This window comes from Herpailurus yagouaroundi, unplaced genomic scaffold, assembly GCF_014898765.1.
Source record: "Herpailurus yagouaroundi ecotype Mexico unplaced genomic scaffold, PumYag 199, whole genome shotgun sequence".
NCBI classification, from domain to species: Eukaryota; Metazoa; Chordata; class Mammalia; order Carnivora; family Felidae; genus Herpailurus; species Herpailurus yagouaroundi.
In genome coordinates, this window is record NW_024412430.1 from 5639208 (window position 1) to 5651978 (window position 12771).

The 12771-nt window shown below is 46.3% G+C and overlaps 1 pseudogene; it reads left to right on the forward strand.

The window, feature by feature from the left end:
- Positions 1–8841: 8841 nt before the first annotated feature.
- LOC121013540 (glyceraldehyde-3-phosphate dehydrogenase-like) lies at positions 8842–9648 on the forward strand (annotated as a pseudogene).
- Positions 9649–12771: the final 3123 nt, after the last annotated feature.

Sequence of the window (12771 nt, forward strand, 5' to 3'; positions counted from 1 at the left end):
ATTGGATCGGCACGCGTGTGTGTGTGTGTGTGTGCACTCTTGCACGTGCTGGGGGTGGGAGGAAGGAGATAGAGGTGTTTTAAGTAGATGTCATGATAAATGCAAAGGTTTGGAGTCAAGGAAATTCGGGGGGTGCTTGAAAAATTGAAAAAGTATAACTGGACCAGAGTAAGGTAAAATATAATTTGATGAATGGATAAAGCAAACCGGGGAGGTAAGTTTGCACCAGGACTCTAGAGATGTAGGAAAAAAATAGTAGCATTTCTCTATATTTCTAAATTGTAAAAAGCGGCTCAGTTATTCTCTGCTAAGGATTGAGGGATATCTATTCTCAGTCACATTTCTGGGATCCTTTCTTCTCTCTTGCATGTAAGTTCTGGAGTATTCATACTCCAGCAAAGTTGATGAGGGACCTCTGATGTTTTCATGTCTCTCAGTCACTATTCTCAGTGCCCTTTGGCTTGGGTTTCTCTCCATGTGAAGGCTGGGCAGTGTGTCTCCATCCATGACGAGCACTGCACAGCCAGGAACATTTTCCATTGGTCTCGAGATGCAGGGCTCAGGGCCTAACATTCCAGAACACATGTACATCTGAGGTCCTGCCATGCCCTACAGCTATCAGTATAAGCAAAGTTCTGGTCCCTGCCTTTCATGAAACCCACAACTCGCCTGTCCCTCCGGTTTCACAGAAGCCAAGAATTATTTCTTTCTAGGATTGGGTCACAATTCCTTTTTCTCAAAGGACCTAGTTCTATTCTCTCTTACGTAGACCCATGTCTTCCAAACAAGGTGTTCAAAGGTATTTTTGGTGAATTTTGAGAAACAAAGGAATCCCTAATCCCCACTATTCACTAAGGTAAGCAGTCCAAAGGACAGACACTTGGTTGTCCTTCCAGAAGATGAATGGAAGGAAAGTTTAGCTTTTCATTCTTTGGAGTCCTCTATAGTAGACTTAATGTAATACAATAAAGTGGTATCTAAATGGACCCTCATGCCACCTTGAGGAGTTTGGACTTTATCTTTAGGGCTATTCTAGTCTGCTAGCGTAGAATGAGATGAACAGAAGGAGCAAAAACCTTGGCACTAGACCCATCCTTTCAAGGGCCCTATTCAAGGACTGCCAGAAAGCTCCGTCTGGAAGATGGAGTGGCCATCTTGGGTGGCCAAGGTAACGACAAGCAGAAACTCAGGCGAGGGGCCTGCATCAGGACCCAAGGCAGAGGAGAAATGGGATCCAGCAGGGGAGGACCAAGCACAGAGAAAAGGGATGTGGGAAAGGGCAACGCTGAGGCACATAGTGAAGAACGAGGGAGCATTCCAACCCTCCAAGTGGATGAAGATGCTGGGTGAGTTACTTAGGAATAAGCAGGTGGTAACTTTTGACTCCGGTTGGTAAAAGGACTCACAGCAGAGGTCTGTGAGTACTCCATCCAAGATGGGAAGGAGCTGGAAGCTCTTTCAGTACTTTGGGCTTCACGTAAAGAGCTTTTCTTGGGGCGCCTGGGTGGCTCAGTCAGTTAAGTGCCCGACTTCGGCTCAGGTCGTGATCTCACAGCTCATGAGTTCGAGCCCCGTGTCGGGCTCTGTGCTCACAGCTTGGAGCCTGGAGCCTGCTTCGGATTCTGTCTCCCTCTCTCTCTAACCATCCCCCGTGTGCCCTCTCTCTCTCTCTCTCACTCAAATATAAATAAACATTTAAAAAATTTTTTGAAGTGTTTTTCTCAGAACTAGGGAAGATACTGGACCTACACACGTCAAATGTGGAGGATAAAGCCTGCATCATAGACTATTTGTAAAAATGACAGATAATGGGCTGAAAGGATGCCGAGCATCCTTCTGGGCACATAGCGGGCACTTAATAAACGACAGATACCTTATTTTGCTGTGTCAGGAATTCCCCGAGCCCCCCACACAAAAGTGTAAACTTGTCCTACCAACTTCCACTCTGGAGGGCAGGTGTTTTCACACCTCCGAGTTACCGTAAGAGAATCCTATAGCCAGCTGACTGGAGTATCCAGCCCCGCATTCCACACCAGCACCAGAAATGATTTGGGGATTTTAAACTTTTCCATGAATGAGTCATGACTGGCTCAGCAAAACTCACTGAACCCAGTGTACTTTTCTTGATGCTTGATTCAGTGATTTCCCGTGAGCTTTCTTGGGACCACTTATCTTTTCTTTAGGGGATAAAAGTCTTTGAGACGACTCTGGCAGAACTAACCAAAGAAGCTTGGAACCAAATTAGGGGAGGGGCCTGCTTCTAGGGGCTGCCTCTTTGTGGGTGTCATGTGACCTCAACAGGTGCTCTGGGGCAGAAAGCGGTGCCGGAAAACTCCGCTTTGGGAGCTGCCTGGCCAGCTCCACTTTCAAGGAGGAACTGACACCCTTCTTTCCCCGGTTAATGCTTGTTAAGAAAGAACAGAAGTGTTTATTTGGAAGTCCTTCGTGTGCTCAATAGATGACAGCAATAAATATCAGTTACAGATGCAGAAGACCTAACAGGAATGATCAATGACACCCCCCCACCCCCAACCACCCATGGAAGCTTTAGCCACTCTTTCAAAGCACTTTCAAAGCTGCGGTTATTTTTCACACACACAAAATTTTTCATTGTGAAATCTATCATACATACAAAAAGAATATATAATAAAAGTACATCTTCTTAAGAATATTTTTAATGTTTATTTATTTTTGAGAGAGAGAGAGGGACAGTGCATGCATGGAGGAGGGGCAGAGACAGAGGGAGACACAGAATCTGAAGCAGGCTCCAGGCTCTGAGCTGTCAGCACAGAGCCTGACGTGGGCCTGGAACCCACGAACTATGAGATAGTGACCTGAGCGGAAGTCGGATGCTTAACCAACTGAGCCATCCAGGCGCCCCATAATAAAAGTACACCTTAAAGGCTAATAATAAGGTAAACATTCATGAAGTTCACCATGCAGGGTGAAGCAATAGAACATTGTCATGAGTGTCACAGTCTCGTGTGTCCTCTTCTGAATGGATCCTCCTCCCTGCCCCCAACAGATGTGACCATTGCCTTGAATTCTTTGTTGATCGTTCTTGCTTTATTTACAGGGTTCTCCGGAGAGACGCAGAAACAAGAGGATATATGTAAACATAGAAAACAAGTTATTATAAGAAATTGGCTCACTGCATTTCAGATGCTGGTAAGTCACAAGATCCCCGGGATGGAGTTCTGTCTGAGTCTGAGGGCCTGAGAACCAGCACGGCTGAAGGCCAGCAGGCTTGAGACGCCATGTTTCAGCTTGAGTCTGAAGGCAGGAAAAAAGCAAATACCCAGTTCAGAAGCCACCAGGCACAAACAATTCCCTCCTCCTCCAGGGACAGTCAGCCCTTCTGTCCTACCCAAGCCTTTGACTGATTAGATGAGGTCTGCCCACATTGGAGAGAGAAATCTGCTTCACTCAGTCTGCTGACTTCAAGGTTAACCCCCACCAAAAAACACCCTCACAGACACATCCAGAATTATGTTTGGCCCAGTCAAGTTGACGTATGAAATCAACCACCACAACGGACACGCACCTGGGAACGTACCCCTGAATGGTAAGGTTTTGTTTTGCCTCATTTAAGACTTTACCTAAACGGAATCGTTCTACGCGCATTTTTCTGTAATTTTCTTTCACTCAATATCATGCTGGTAGCATGGTTGATTCATGTAGTTAATTCCCGGGGTGGGGGGGGCGGGGTTATTCACTATTTTGTATTCCACTGCCTGAAAAACTATGTTGTACTTCCCCATTCTTTTCTTGATGGATATTTGCACTGGTTTTTTTAGTTTTAAAAATAGCTGCTAAGACTTTTCTTATGTATGTCTCCTATTGCTTTTTGGTTATGTTATTCAAATCTACACTATCCCTATAATAGTAAAGATATGAAAAAGGCCCAACAGGTCTGTGGCTTAAACAAGACAGAAGTACTTCCCTCTCCCCAAACAGTCCAAGCACAGGCAGTCTTGGGCCGATATAGATGCCTGTGTGCCTACCCAGATATGAACACGCACATGTCTCGCTACGCGTAATGCTAACTTCTCTCCCCAAGGACAACAAATCCATCCCCGAAGTCTCATCCAGAAGTGTAGAATCACTGGGTGATACTCCTGTCTGCTCTATCAGGTGGGTCTCTGGAAGACCCAGCCACCATGAAGTGGGCCATTTAAATGCTTACCCTATGGGGCGCCTGGGTGGTGCAGTCGGTTAAGCGTCCGACTTCAGCCAGGTCACGATCTCGCGGTCCGTGAGTTCGAGCCCCACGTCGGGCTCTGGGCTGATGGCTCAGAGCCTGGAGCCTGTTTCTGATTCTGTGTCTTCCTCTCTCTCTGCCCCTCCCCCGTTCATGCTCTGTCTCTCTCTGTCCCAAAAATAAATAAAACGTTGAAAAAAAAAATTTTAAATGCTTACGCTCATCTACCTCCTACATGGCAGTGGAGAGTGAATGGGCTATTGGCAATAAAAACTCCTCGTTAAGAAAAGGGGACTCTAGTGACCCACGCGGCATGCCCCCATAGGAAAAATTAAAGGCTAGTAGGCAGGCCGTGTGGAGATGTCCTGTCCTTGCAGTGAAGGAAGAGTCTTGCTTGGCCCTTGCAGAAGCTATTGTATTATTCATGTGGCAGGATTTCCTTTGTCCTTTGTCCCCTGGCTTTGTTATCAGAAGGCGGTTCCCGGGGCTCCTGGGCGGCTCAGTTGATTAAGCCTCCGATGACGTCAGCTCAGGTCACGATCTCACGGTTGGTGGGTTCGAGCCCTATATCAGGTTCTGTGCTGACAGCTCGGAGCCTGGAGCCTGCTTCGGATTCTGTGTCTCCCTCTCTCTCTGCCCCTCCCCTGCTCACGCTCTATCTTTCTCTCTCAAAAAAAAAAAACACAAAAAAAAATTAAAAAAAAATAAAAAAAAAAAAAAAAAGCCCCCGGACGTGGGGACTTGAAGTCAACAAACCCAGATATGAATGACCGCAGCCAAAGATCTTATGTAAAACAGAGCTATTCAAGCAGTGTGCTGGGCATACGGCTTAGGCACAAATAGATTACAAATATATCTAATATACTGTTCCCGTAGCCTCTGTTTGAGCCGGGGGTGGGGTGGGGTGGGGGGGGAATGCAGGCTGTTCACCATTGGCTATGAGGAGCCTATTCACGTGCGCCCAGGGGCTACACAAATATTATATCACGAGCACATGATGTGAACAAGATTGAAAACCACTAATCGAAGCGGTTTTTCACTTCTGGAGTTTTATTAATGGTCTCTGTGCTCCGCTGCAGCTTATTGGCAGCTACCTTGAAGTCATTCAAAATAAAGGAATTGAGGGGGAAGGCTGCGTCAGCATGCGAAAAACCTGACCAAGTATCCGAGGAGACGGATTTACCAAAATGATTTGCCCCCGGCCGCAGGATTCCAGCCTGCAGAGAACGCATTCTCAGGAGCCTGCAGTGTGCCTTTGGCGCAAACGTTACCTAGATTCTGTTTTACGCAGGTTCATTTCAGGGACGAAATCTGTATTCGTTAGGACGTAGAGGTTGTATCAAAGATCCAAAATCACAGTGGCTCACAGCAGACGGGGGTTTACTTCCTTCTCACGTAACAGTTACGACTCACGCAATCCGAGGTGTTTAGAGTGTCAAGGGCCCACGCTCCTTCTATTTTGTTGCTCTTCCCTCCACACATGGCCTCTGTCTCACGACCCCTCTCTAGCTCTTGCCTTCACCGGCTCGTTTTAGCCAGCTGGACGGAGGAAAAGATGGACCTTGGGTGGCCCACCCTTTCCTTCCAAGGGGATGACCGAGAAGGTATACTTACGGCTTCTGTCTTTTCAAGAGCAAGACTTGGTCACACAACCACACCTGGGTGTCCGGGAAATTGGGAAATATAGTCTTTCCTGTGGATGGCCAAGTACCTATTTAAAGGAAGAAAGATAACCCTGCATTTTAGAAGGAAAGTAGCTGTCTCAACCACAATCCTTATGATTTTTCTCTGTTTGATCCAGTAGTTACAAGTATGTTGTTAAAAATGTTCTATGCTGGTAGATTGGTCAATTTCTCCTTGGGTGCCATACATTTTGGTTTATGGTTTACGTATTTCTAAGCTATGCTGTGAGGTGTATACAAAGTTAGACATGTTCGGGGTGCCTGGGTGGCTCAGTAGGTTAAGTGTCTGACTTTGGCTCAGGTCATGATCTCGCAGTTTGTGGGTTCAAGCCCTGAATTGGGTTCTGTGCCGACAGCTCAGAGCCTGGAACCTGCTTCAGATTCTGTGTCTCTCTCTCCCTCTGCCCCTCCCCGGCTTGCACTCCATCTCTCTCTCTCTCTCTCTCTCTCTCTCTCTCTCTCAAAAATAAATAAGCATTATTTTTTTAAAGCTAGATTTATTCCATCTTCCCAGGGAAATTAGCCGTTTATTAATATGCTGAGACCTTCTGTATCTCTTGTAAGAGTTTGTCAAACTCGTTTTGTCTAAAACAAATGTTTTTATCCCCCCCTTTCTTGCGGTTTGGTTTTGCTTTACATATCTTTTTCTCTCATTTTACTGTCAATCAGCTTCTTTATTTCTGATACGTTTCTCATAAATATCATATAGCAAAAATCGCTTGAGATGCAGTTAACTTCTTGGTACTATATTATAAATTCATCTAGTGCCCTATGAGCATTTGGATGGCTTTTTGTTTTTTTCTCTTGCAAATTGAGCTGCAACTTTCAGTCATGTGCTGACATCAATTCATATTTGCCTTCTGGCCTATCTTTGGAATAGATTCCCCAAAATAGGACTGATGTGAACAAGTGTAAGCGCCTATGTAATTTCATCAGCTATCCTCCTCCAGTGGGGTCAAAGCGTTTTGTAAGACCATCAGCAACACAGGAAAACGTTTGTTTCTCCAGAGCCTTGCCAGCAGGGGAAAAGGGGGTGCTTCGGTAATTTTTCCCGATTTGGTAGCTGCTAAGTTTGATCTCAGTGTACCTATATTAGGACCAAAGCTTATCATCCTGCCCTATGTTAAACAATCATTTGCGTTTGTTTTCTCTGGGAACTGTTGGCAATACCCCAAATCACATTCTTGGCCTGAAGATCTTTCTTGTCACATTCAGATGAGAGCACCGTCGTCATCAGGTGACCGAAGGTTGTAGGAAAGCATCTGAGGGTAGCGTGTTTTCATTTTCCTGCTCCACAGGGAGGAGCCCAGGGTGAGACTGAAGGAGCCTTGTGGGAGGGTGGCGCCTGGCTGGTTCACACTGTAGGCCCGCTCTGTATGGCTCCTGGCCTGGGGCCCCTCTGTGCCTCTTGTCTGCCTCTAACTTGTGGCCTGTTGACACCCAGCTTCTAGGACAGTAGGGATGCGGACTTTGATGCCCATGATAACTTCTTTCCAGGCAATTCCATCATTTTTGTATCAAGCCTGTCATTTTCTCTCTCTCTCTCTCTCTCTCTCTCTCTCTGTGTGTGTGTGTGTGTGTGTGTGTGTGTGTGTGTGTTTTAAATAGGCTACACACCCAATGTGGGGCCTAAACCCAAGACCTCAAGATCAAGAGCCATATGCTCCAACGACTGAGCCAGCCAGGTGTCCCTCATTTTTTTTCTCTCTCTTTATTGGCTACTCAACTACCACAGTATTTGCAGAACAATTTTATCCAGTATTTTCAAGACTTTAGAGTTGTATTCTTACAGACATACGTATGAATATTTGGTGACAGTTTATTCCCTTTATTATGCGGTCAAGTTCATGAAGACAGAAGCAATGGCTTCTTTGCTCACCTCTGTGCTGCCGGGGCCTAATACAGGACTAGAGGGTGCTCCGTGATAATTTTTGAACGGATCTGAATGACCTTGAACACTAGAAAGCCCCTGGAGATGATGGGACAGCGGGTGGAATCAACAGGCAAGTTCAAACCCTGGGAGTGAGCAGTATCCGAGGTCGGCAGCTTGCGGGGCTGTGCCTTCGTGCCAGGAATCGATACGAAACTGAGGTGGCAGCTGATGCAGGGATTTATAAGCAACATAGATCAATGGAAAAAGTGAATTACCCATGGCTATTGACCAGAAATAAAATAATAAAGTTATTCCCATTGCCTATTTATTTACGAACTGGAGGTAGCGTGACAAGGAAGGAAATCTGACTCCGGCGCTGTTAAGGGAGGGAAGGAAGAAGAGACATGTGAAGAATCCCCTCTTGAGCGGCCGAACAAGAGGCTGGGAAAATCAAAAAGAGACCAATGGTCTGCTTCCTGCCACAATGGAATAACGAGGACTGGATTTATATTCGGGGGGGGGCGGCCCCCTGCCGACACACACTCTTAAGAGAACTCTTAAGAAATAAATAGTCTGAAAAACTTACGAAAAAGGTGTTCGGACAGTAGACAACACACAGTGTAGGGCAGTGGTTCCTGAGAGAGAGGAGATCAGGAAGGAGGGCTGTGCTGTTACTTCAACTTGCTGCTTGGAGGGAATTTCCGGGCCCCAGGGTGGGAAAGGGAAGCCCATGTATGTTCTGGAGGCCTCCCTGAGTTGGGGAGATGGAGATGGTGTTTCTAAATTTTTTTTTTTTCAACGTTTTTTTATTTTTATTTTTGGGACAGAGAGAGACAGAGCATGAACGGGGGAGGGGCAGAGAGAGAGGGAGACACAGAATCGGAAACAGGCTCCAGGCTCTGAGCCATCAGCCCAGAGCCTGATGCGGGGCTCGAACTCACGGACCGCGAGATCGTGACCTGGCTGAAGTCGGACGCTTAACCGACTGCGCCACCCAGGCGCCCCAAAGGAGATGGTGTTTCTGAAGGCCCAGGCAGCTGAGGTTTGTAGCTCAGGGTACCAGAGAGCAGAGAACAGCAGAGAACATGAACTCTATACATCTGCGCCCTAACCAGCTTATGTCTGTGAAGAAACTGTGTGAGGCCAGGGAAGAAACTACCAGAGAATTTGCAGGTAGAGCCATCCCTGGAGCTTACGCAGGTCTGGGATAGTCTCTCGTTCCTGCCAGCAGAGCGGACAAACCTTGTGGCACCTAGATGTTGGGTAGAACACTCAGGAAGCTATTACCTCGGTAGTCGGGCAAAATGTGCCCCATAATAAGAGCTCCGCTGGTCCCACTCTACAAAGCTTAAGAAGCAGGCTCCGCTTGATGACTGAGGGGCTGCCCAGAACACCATTCCTGCTTCTATCGTCACTGCCAAGGCTGGAGGCAAGGTCATCCTTGAACTGAATAGGAAGCCAATGGCACAGCCTTCCACGTCCTCACCCCCTAACATGTCAGTCGTGGATCTGACCTGCCACCCGGAGAAAGCTGCCAAACGTGTTGACATTAAGAAGGTGATAAAGCAGGCAACAGAGGGCCCCCTCCAGGGCATTCTGAGCTACAGTGCAGACAAGGTTATCTCTTGTGACTTTAGCAGTGACACCCACTCTTATACCTTTGAAGCTAGGGCTGGCATTGCCCCCCAATGACCACTTTGTCAAGCTCATTTCCTGATGACAGTGAATTTGGCTACTGCAACCAGGTGGTGAACCTTATGGTCCACACGGCCTCCCAGGAACAAGAGCCCCCTCGGACCACCAGCCCCAGTGAGAAAAAGAAGGAAAGAATAGCCCTCAGCTGCTGGGAGCCCTTGCCCCAGCTCATCCCCATTGCACTGAGAATCTCCTGACCTCTACAAAGCTTCTATTCCAGACCCCCTGAAGAAGGGGAGGGGCTTGGGGAGCCCTACCTTGTCACATACCATCGATAAAGTATACCGTACCCCATCTCCCAAAAAGCAAGTCTCAAAAAATGCAGTAATTTCCAAATAATATATCTGGATCCTCGCACAAAGTTCACGGGTGTTTTTAAATAAAGAATATCCAGGGGTGCCTGGGTGGCTCAGTCGGTTGAGCGTCCAACTTTAGCTCAGGTCATGATCTCATGGTGCATGAGTTCGAGCCCCACTTCGGGCTCTGTGCTGACAGCTCAGAGCCTGGAGCCTGCTTCACATTCTGTGTCCCTCCCCGACTCACACCCTGCCTCTCTTTCTCTCAAAACTAAATAAACATTTAAATACAAGAATATCCAGCACCCAGGAAGGTAAAATCCAAAAAACATCTGGCACCTAACCAAAAATTATCAGTCATTCAAAGAAGCAGGAAAATGCGACCCATGATGAGAAGAAAAATCAGCTCATCAAAACTGACCCATAAATAACACAGATGATAGAATCCCTACCAAGTACATTAAAACAGTTACTATAACATATGTTTAAGAAGGTAGAGAAAATGTAAGCATGGTAAGGAGACTATAGAAGATCTTTTTAAAGATACAAATTGAACTTCTGAGTATGAAAGACCCAAAGTTTGAGATGACTGACGCACAGGATCGGATTAAAATACACTAGATAATAAAGAAGAAAATACAGGTGTCAGCAAATTTAAAGATACAGCAATAGGGGCGCCTGGGTGGCTCGGTCAGTTAAGCGTCCGACTTCGGCTCAGGTCACGATCTCACGGTCCGTGAGTTCGAGCGCCGCGTCGGGCTCTGTGCTGACTGCTCAGAGCCTGGGGCCTGTTTCAGATTCTGTTTCTCCCTCTCTCTCTGCCCCTCCCCTGTTCATGCTCTGTCTCTCTCTGTCTCAAAAAAAAATAAACGTTAAAAAAAATTAAAAAAAAAAAAAAAAGATGCAGCGATAGAGGGCACCTGCATGGTTCAGACGGTTGAGCGTCCAGCTCTTGGTTTCCACTGAGGTCATGATCTTATGGTTTGTGGGGTCGAGCCCCACATCAGGCTGTTCACCGACAGCCTGGAGACTCTAGGGATTCTCTCTCTCCCTTACTCTCTGCCCCTCCCCTGCTCATGCTCTCTCACTCTCTAAATAAATAAATAAATAAGCATAAAAAAATAAAGATACAGAAACAGAAATGATCCAAAATGAAAGACGGAGAGGAAAGTATCTGAAAAATAGTGAAAATAAGCTGAAGGACTTTATGGGCACCAAAGATAATTTTGATGTACATCTCAATTTTGGTTGTGGTTGTACGATTTTATGTTCTCAAAATTTGCCAAAGCATACTTTGCCAAAGCATACTACACACAGGGTGATTTTAGGGTATGTAAATTATGTCTGAATAATCATAAGTAAACAACTATGAAAAAAGTGACCAGGATCAAGGAGTTGGACCAAGCTGAACTTCTGGTAGTATGATCTAAGAGGAGTTCGCGTTTGGTACACCCTTCATGTTCTGCGTTCGGTGTTTTTCCTTCCACTCTCTCATCGGCAGAATGATGAAGTTTCCCTCTCTTGGCCCTGCCCTTATTACCAGTGAGAACTTAGACACAGTCCTCTCTGGGACTCAGATTGCTCATCTTAAAAACGGAGAGAACACTGACTCATTCACTCCCACACTGAGTCCTGCATCAAGCAGTATGTATCGAGTGCTGATTACCCTTCAGGTCCTGTGTGAGACACTGGGGGAAGGGACACCGTGTTCGCCTTCAAGGTTCTTGATCACAGAATCGCAGAGTGAATGAAAACAATGGAAACACCCAAAGGTCATTTGGTCCAACATAATAACAAGACGGAGCTTGCGAGAGTGAAAATGATTTTCTCCGAGGTTTTGATGTTGTCAGTGACCGAGTTGTGAGTACCAACCAAGTCTCTTGGTCTAAAACACAGACTTGTTGTTAATAAAATGGCAGGTGACAGAAAGTTGTTTGCTTTTCTGCCCTCCAGGAAAAGGTATTTCCTCTTCAATCTTGACATGGACATTCAAAATCAGGGATCCCTGATTTTGCCTGGCTCGGTTGGTTGAGCGTCCAACTCTTGATTTTGGCACAGACCATAATCCCACGTTCGTGGGACTGAGCCCCTCGTTGGCTCCAGGCTGGGCACAGAGCCTGCTGAAGATTCCCCCCATGCTCCCCCTTGGCCCCTCTCCCCTGCTCATGCTTTCTCTCTCTAAAATAAACATACATTTTAAAAATTCAAAAAATAACATCCGTGGATGCTGGATGCTTGCAGAAGCCAGGCTTCACAGATGATGATGATGATGATGATGAAAATGATTTTACTATGATTTAGACTGTGTTTTTAAAAAACTTTGACCAGTCACCCATGTATAAAAAAAAACAAAACAGGAATTTTACGTAAAAGTTGATATGGTTTGTCTTCCTCAAGCCGTTTTAATATCTGGCTCTGCTGGTTCTGAGGCTCACATTCTGATGGGGTGACAGTCACTGAAAATGAACAGCAGCTGCCCCACGCGGCAGGGGCCTGGGCTCTCCAGGACCAAAGCCCTCCCCCGGCTCACCTCTTTTATTTATGTTAGCTGCTTGGCCGTTAGGAGACGTTATATTTTGCCATCCCTGCCTTAAATCTATGAGATTACTGGTCTTAGTTCCCACTCCGCCCAGATTATATTGCGCATTTCAATATTCCCAGTGGTTTTGCAAGGCAACGGTCAACACAAAACATCAACAATATGGGCTCCAAGCCAGGCTGTGATGATACCTTAAGGGCATTCACGGCAGTAACCAGACACATCTCTGGCCACACTCGAAGACACAGGACATGAGTCATCATAGAAAAAGAAATGCTAAGGCCACGGCCCTCCCGTTTGGATTCGTAAATTAATTTCAAAAACGTCGGATTTCACTTGCACCTTCAATTCAAAAGCCAAGATAATTTCCTTTTCCTCCTTTTTGGCTGTTTCTGTCTTTTTTCCTTCTGGCTTTGAGTTGGAGTTCAGTCCAGTTCCATAAATTTGCATTACACGGCAGCCATAAACACTGAAACACTGAAAGG